Genomic DNA, 6,605 nt, shown 5'->3' on the forward strand with positions numbered 1-6,605 from the left:
CCGTCTGCACTAAGTGCGACCATGGAGTGTTCGCCACTCGGGCACACATTCTCTGGGGATGCGAGGGTAACCCTCCCCCACGATCATTACTGCCAGTTCCCTCCGAAGAGGGTTGGAACCAGCTGCTGACAAGGCAAGACAAGAAAACGCAACTCGCACTCGTTTCGTGGGCCCAAGACGTCGCCCCCACCTGGGAGCCACACTAGGCCTACCTGCCCTAACTTCCTACCCTGCAGTGGCAAAATAAAGTTGTTTCTCTCTCTCTCTCTCTCCAACACTTCCTTTAACGCGCACAGTCAACGGCGCGGGATGGGATCTTATCGCACTTGACCTTATACGTAAGCTCGCGGTAAAACCGACAGATATGTTTCGACGGTTGTACCCATATAACTGCTATCGCAAAATTCGCAATAAACAGAAAATTTTACTGAGGACCAACAACGCTGCTTCTCCACGTCGTAATACAGCGGTTAACGATATTTCGGGAAAATGTGTTGCTAAATCTCCGTCAAACACTACGCTCGCCTTTGGTGACAGCGGAACGCAGTCGCAAGAAATTGTGGAGGAAATACCACATTGTGGAGGTATTTAGCACGGGGTCACGCGCGCACGTGCAAACACGAACAGATTTCACTCAATGACCGCGAACACTCGCTGCCACAGCGTCGGCGTGATGAAGGGCGCGAACAGAGCGGACAGAACGCTTCTGCTGCCTCGTCCTTCAAAGCGTCTCCGAAACTTGAAATGGCGATATAGAAGCGCCTTTCCTCTCTCCCCCCCCTCCCCACTTTGCACCCATCGGAAATTATCTCCAAGACAGAGCGAGAGTGGCGCCAGACCGGGCTAGAGCAACGGCCAGAGGAGAAGCGTGCTAAACCAGCGCTTCCTTTCCCCGGCATGCGCGCGTTGTATCACGCGACCACCTATAGATACTTGGGGCACCCATCCAGGCACTATACATCTCGGCTCGCCCTCGTACACTTCCTTTAACGCGCACAGCTAACCGCGCAGGATAGGATCTTATCGCACTTTATACGTAAGCTCACGGCAACACCGACAGATATATTTCGGCGGTTGTGTCCATATAATTGCTATCGCAAAATTCGCAATACATAGAAAATTTTACTAAGGACCAACCACGCTGCTTCGCCATGTCGTGATAGAGCGGTGAACGATAGTTCTAGAAAATTTGTTGCTAAATCTCCGCCAAATGACTACGCTCGCATTTGGTGATCGCGGCACACAGTCGCAAGAACTTGTGGAGGAAATACCGGAGTTCTGGCAGTTTCAGGTGCACTAGATCATTCAGTAACATGAGCGGCTTTGTAGTTATACCTTACATCAGAGCAAACTGCACTCGACAGAGATCAAGGGCAGCCGCGCCGTTATAGCTAAGCAAATTAAGAACAATTACGCCGCGTCTTCCCACTTCGAGCACGCTCCGACAGCCCAACGATAGATATTTCAAACGTAACCGCACTCGGACGAGCAAATTTTGCTTCTGCGAAGTGAACGTAGCGGGTATTTCAAGACGCGTGTTAAACTCACGGCTGCTTCATTCGTGAACATTACTTACGTGACGTAAAATTATCAGTGAGCAAAACAGTTTTTGTTTCAACGCAAGAAAAGAGAACCGAAACTAGTTGCACGGATTCAAATGATCCAAAGCCGAAGCCGTCAATAGCATGACGCCATTTTTTCAGTTGTGTTGCATCTCGTGCGAGTACGTTGTCGTCGAGTGGTGGTTCTTTATTCTATGGAGTGGTTCTGAAAGCGCTGCGTTAGGGGCGACTGCAACCAGGCGTTGCGGCAAGTTACGGTGGAAACTTCTGTCCGTGCTGTGTGATTGCGACGAGGACGACTGCCGCCAGCAGCGGCGTGTCGCCGATTTCGTATTTGCCGACATCCAGCAAGTGCAGCTCGCCGGACCGTAACATGCCCCGGAAGTGTTGCGTTTTGCACTGCATTTTCCTTGTGATATGGGAGATCGCAACGCAGAGACGACCAGATGCATACGAAAGACTACCAGCGGAGAGTGACCTGTGCCATATTTCTCTTAACCTCTCAGGTAAGCATATCAGCTTTTGTTCCGAGTTTACAAACGGCGCGTAATCGGCCCTTCCGGCATGGCTACATTTTGCGCCACGTTTCTCTTGGCAGTTCGCAGACGTTTCTTAGGCATGCGTGGGCGTATGTATGCGAAAATACTACTGGCAGATGGAAGCCTCAGGAGAGCATCTGAAATTATAGGAAAGCTGTACTGCCATAGATAAACACCGTTCTTAACGACTCCAATGACGAGTGGCCTGTCGCATCGAAAAATCCGTAGAATACCAAGTACTGCGTAACTTGAAGTGTAGAAACAATACTAGCACGAGTGTGACTTTCGCTGGCGAAGACAGGTTGTCGAAAAAACAGTTGTCTATTCTGAAGATTTACTAGCGCTTTAGGTATATTACCGCGAATAATAAAAACGCTACCACGCTGTATGGCAGTGTCAGGCGATGTGGCAGCACAGAAATTTTCGTAGCAGTAAGGCGGCTGCATACACGAGCGAACAGACACAACCCTTTAAAAGCGCTGAAACAGAACAAATTAAATGTGCATTTGGCGTCAAGTCGGAAACACATTGGCTTACAATATAAGCCGATGTATAATGCTATTATTTTTTATGTAATCTTTATTTTCACGGTTGTAAATATTTAAAAGCATGAATTTGCTGCAACCTTTATATAGTAAATCCTACTAGGCGCACGAAACGTGGCTGTGTTGTGTAGAGAATTTGTGCTATTCCTACTGGATTTTCTATTTTGAGTCCGGTGTTTTATGAAAAAGAGGGTCTTTTTATTTGTAGTCTTATGTTAGTGCAGATATTTGGCAAGCAGAAATGAGTTGATTGCAAAGTTTGCAAAGCTGTTGTTCTGTGTATCTTTGTAATTTTGAAATGTACTTTATTTTAGGTATTCAAGAAATGGCAACATCCAGAAGAAGACGCCATCTTATCCAGCACGTTATGGGTGAGACAGATCGTAGCAGGCACTTTTGCATACCTCATTAACATATGATGCTATTTGTTTTAATTTTTGTGTCCACTTTCCTGGCCTTTTTCATTTCAGCATTATTGTGCAAAGGGTAATACTTTTACATCTAGATAGACTAATCGTCCAAAAGAGAGAAACATGGCTGTAGGAGACGACACGCATAAGCCTCCTTTGTCCGTATCTCTATGTTGCGCAGTTACTCGGTCATTATCTACCAACAAGCACAAATTCTTCATCAGCTACATTTACTAATTCTCTGTTATTACAATTTAATTGCTACAACATTGAAAGTACAGAGGTTCACAGGAAGACAGAGACTTGAAATGATGAAGAGCCGTAGAACAAGGAGCATCGCTGGAGCCAATGTTTCGACAAAGACAAGGAGATGTTTTCTTGCCAAACATTGGCTCCAGTAAAATTTCTTGTTCTATCACTATTTACGATTAAAAGACAGCATTAGTGCTCTTGCTGAAGTATTATGCATTATGGAATAAAAATTTCAAAAAATAAAAAGTCAGGAATGTGAAATTTCTTGTGTATTTTAATGCTACAGCGAAAGCCAGAAAAACAAGATGTACAGAACCACATTGTTATTTGTCACTACCCAGTTTGGCCAGCTTCATTCAGAGCTTGCACTTTGTTGCATTAACGACCACTGGAATTAATTGAATTGCTTCGTGATTTACTTATATTCAGAGATATTGAACTTGTTTTATTGCAGCTTAACATAGTGCATGTAAAAAATATACAATGACATTTTAAGAGGCTTGCAGTTGACTAGCAAATCACTTGATGGTATGAGCTCAGGTTACCATTGAGCTTCCACGCACAAATCAGATGCACATTTTTTTTTCATTGCTTGGATTTTCATAAACATAAGTACCATTTCTTCTTTGTCGATGTTCTGGTTGTGTTGTAGGACCTAACTGTTTGCATTTATTTGTATTGGTATCCATGTTACACAGACAGCTGAATTTTTCTTGTAAATTGTGACATGGTAGGACTAAGAGCGTTTGCGCAAATTTGCTGCAGGTACACTCTGGTGGCTCCCGCCCCTGCATCCTACCACCACCGTGTCCTCACTATGTTCACTAGGGAGTTCGAAGCCTTTGGCGGCTCCTGCCACTGCGTCCTGCGACCACCGTGTCCTGACTACGTCCACTAGGGAGTTGGCAGCCTTCGTGATGATGCCAAGCAGGCTGGAAGCCGACAGAAAGATTGAGGTAAATACATGTAATTAAGTGGCAAATTTTTCAGTGAAGTGGCTTGTAGCCACTCAGCAATGAAAGAATTAACTTCGAAGCAGTTAAGACTCCCTGCTATCGGTGCAGGAATGCTGAAGTCCATCCATTTTGCCTTAGCCGCCAAGAGGCTATGTGGATTAGACGAAATGCGATGCAAATTTTGAAACTAGTAGGAGACCACTTGTACAATTTTTTTTCTTGCTTGACACAAAACTGCTTTGATAAAGCTTTAGCAATTTAAAAACGAAACAGTGTACTTTCATACATGGTATTGGGCATAAATTTACTAGGACTGCCTCACTAGTAAGTATGCCAATAAACTTACACCAAAACTGACTTTTTTTGCTAGTTCATCCTCATCTCTCGGCACTGCTGCATATTTTATCTTCCTGAAACCAGTTTTTGCATGCAGCACAAGCCCTAAATATGTGGATTACATAAATTTGCAGCTTTTGCTGTAAGCGAGTTCTATGAAAATAAAGTTAATAGGCCATTTTGTCCATTTTTATGACCCATAATAAACTGAGCAGTGGCTAATAAGCAGTTCAATTTTTGGTGTAAGGCCTCTCTTTGTTGTCCTGAAAAATTTGGCCCCCTAATGAAGGAACCAATTTTCTGGCTATGCCTTTTATGATGCATAGTTTGGTGCGTTACACAAGTATTTCTTGAAATTAACATTTGTCCTATATTGAAGGGCCTCCAGTTTTTCGAAAAGAAATTTCAAGTGGTCGTGTGCCAGGTCGGGACAGCTCACATGAAATAGCCTACTTACAGAAATAGGGAGGGCCATACCCGCCGTGGTTGCTCAGTGGCTATGGTGTTGGGCTGCTGAGCACGAGGTCGCAGGATTGAACCCCGGCCACGGCGGCCGCATTTCGAGGGGGGCGAAATGCAGAAAACACCCGTGTACTTAGATTAAGGTGCACATTAAAGAACCTCAGATGGTCGAACTTTCCGGTGTCCTCCACTACGGCGTGCCTCATAATAAGAAAGTGGTTTTGGCACGTAGAACCCCATTATTTAAATTTTTTTAGGGAGGGCCCAGTACACTTGACTTTATGTTAAGATACTACTATTGATCTACAAAAGACGGAATGAAACATTCCGTCTTATAAGCAGCTCTTCACATTCATTTACACTTTTGCACATCTGTATACCTCAAGTCTGGTGACTTGTGTCTGTTTTCATTATCTGCTATGTGCCGATAGTAAACTTCAGGTTTGCCCTATGGTGAAGAATATTTTGTTGCTTATAGATATGGATCTATGTTTTTCAGGTTGCCTCGAAATTTTACCCAAGCCGTGCCACACACTTGGGCCAGGCCTCTTGCAAACGACGTATAACCAGGCTGAACGCATGATGTCGAGTGAGTCCGGAGATCGAGGCAACCTGCTGTGCAACCAGCATGCAACCTTTGGTGACCCTCTACATGTTCCACCTATTTCACAGCTGCACTCAGCTTCCACCTATCCAAACCGCATCACCAGCTGTGGTCACTCATCGAACCATGGATGAATGTTGGGGTGGAGTGATCTGAAGCGACATTCTTTTCGTCTCTTCAAATCCTTAGCAAATACTTGTGTTAATATAATTTATATGTGTCTTTAGTGCCTAGTTTTTAATGGTTCCTTTCAATTAGAATTCTCGCCATCGATTCCTGCTATTAAAATACATGTCTGTCTTTATGCTCAGTTTTTCATAGTTCTTTTGTACTTGTCTATGTAATTGATAGGTTCATACTTCTTGTTATACAGAAGGCTAAAATGCAAACTTACGGCATTTTTTTCTTCCTATTGATAATCTACAGCACTGCAAAGTGTTCGAGAAATGTAACCCAATGTGGGCTCTGGTGCAAGAAAAATTTAAGAGCAATATAGAGTACTTATTTCAAACACCCATTATTTTTGGAAAAGTAAAGAATGTAGGAGCACAAAAAAGAAAATATTAAACTAGAGAAACATGAGTTCCCCTCATAAGTCTGATAATAATGTGACTTCCCTTGACTGCAAAGATACCAGTAATATACTCGCATACAAGGTTTGAAACAAGAAAGCTATGATGCCCTTGGCATTTCTCAGTGCCTATTTGTCACACTGACGAATGTCAAAGGCATCGTAGGTGTCATGTACACATTGGTTTTGTTACACTTTTGAGTATTGCATTTCTCAAACACAAAGGTTTACAGCAGTGCTTTAAATAGGAAATGCATTTCCTAATTTATTAGTGCAAGAGGAACAGTACAGATCATGTAAAAATTATTTTACAGACTATATGTCCATGGATGCACGCTTCTGATGACATAGCAGTGACCTGGTCGTAG

General features: G+C 43.6%; 1 long non-coding RNA gene across 1 annotated transcript; it reads left to right on the forward strand.

Annotated features, from left to right (window-relative positions):
• The first annotated feature begins 1,776 nt into the window (after nt 1-1,776).
• Nucleotides 1,777-5,894, forward strand: LOC139059577 (uncharacterized). Its single transcript, XR_011514210.1, has 4 exons — nt 1,777-2,068; nt 2,961-3,017; nt 4,074-4,264; nt 5,562-5,894. It is a non-coding gene; the product is annotated as an uncharacterized lncRNA (long non-coding RNA).
• The last annotated feature ends 711 nt before the right edge of the window (nt 5,895-6,605 follow it).

The sequence above is a fragment of the Dermacentor albipictus genome, chromosome 4 (genome assembly GCF_038994185.2).
Source record: "Dermacentor albipictus isolate Rhodes 1998 colony chromosome 4, USDA_Dalb.pri_finalv2, whole genome shotgun sequence".
NCBI classification, from domain to species: Eukaryota; Metazoa; Arthropoda; class Arachnida; order Ixodida; family Ixodidae; genus Dermacentor; species Dermacentor albipictus.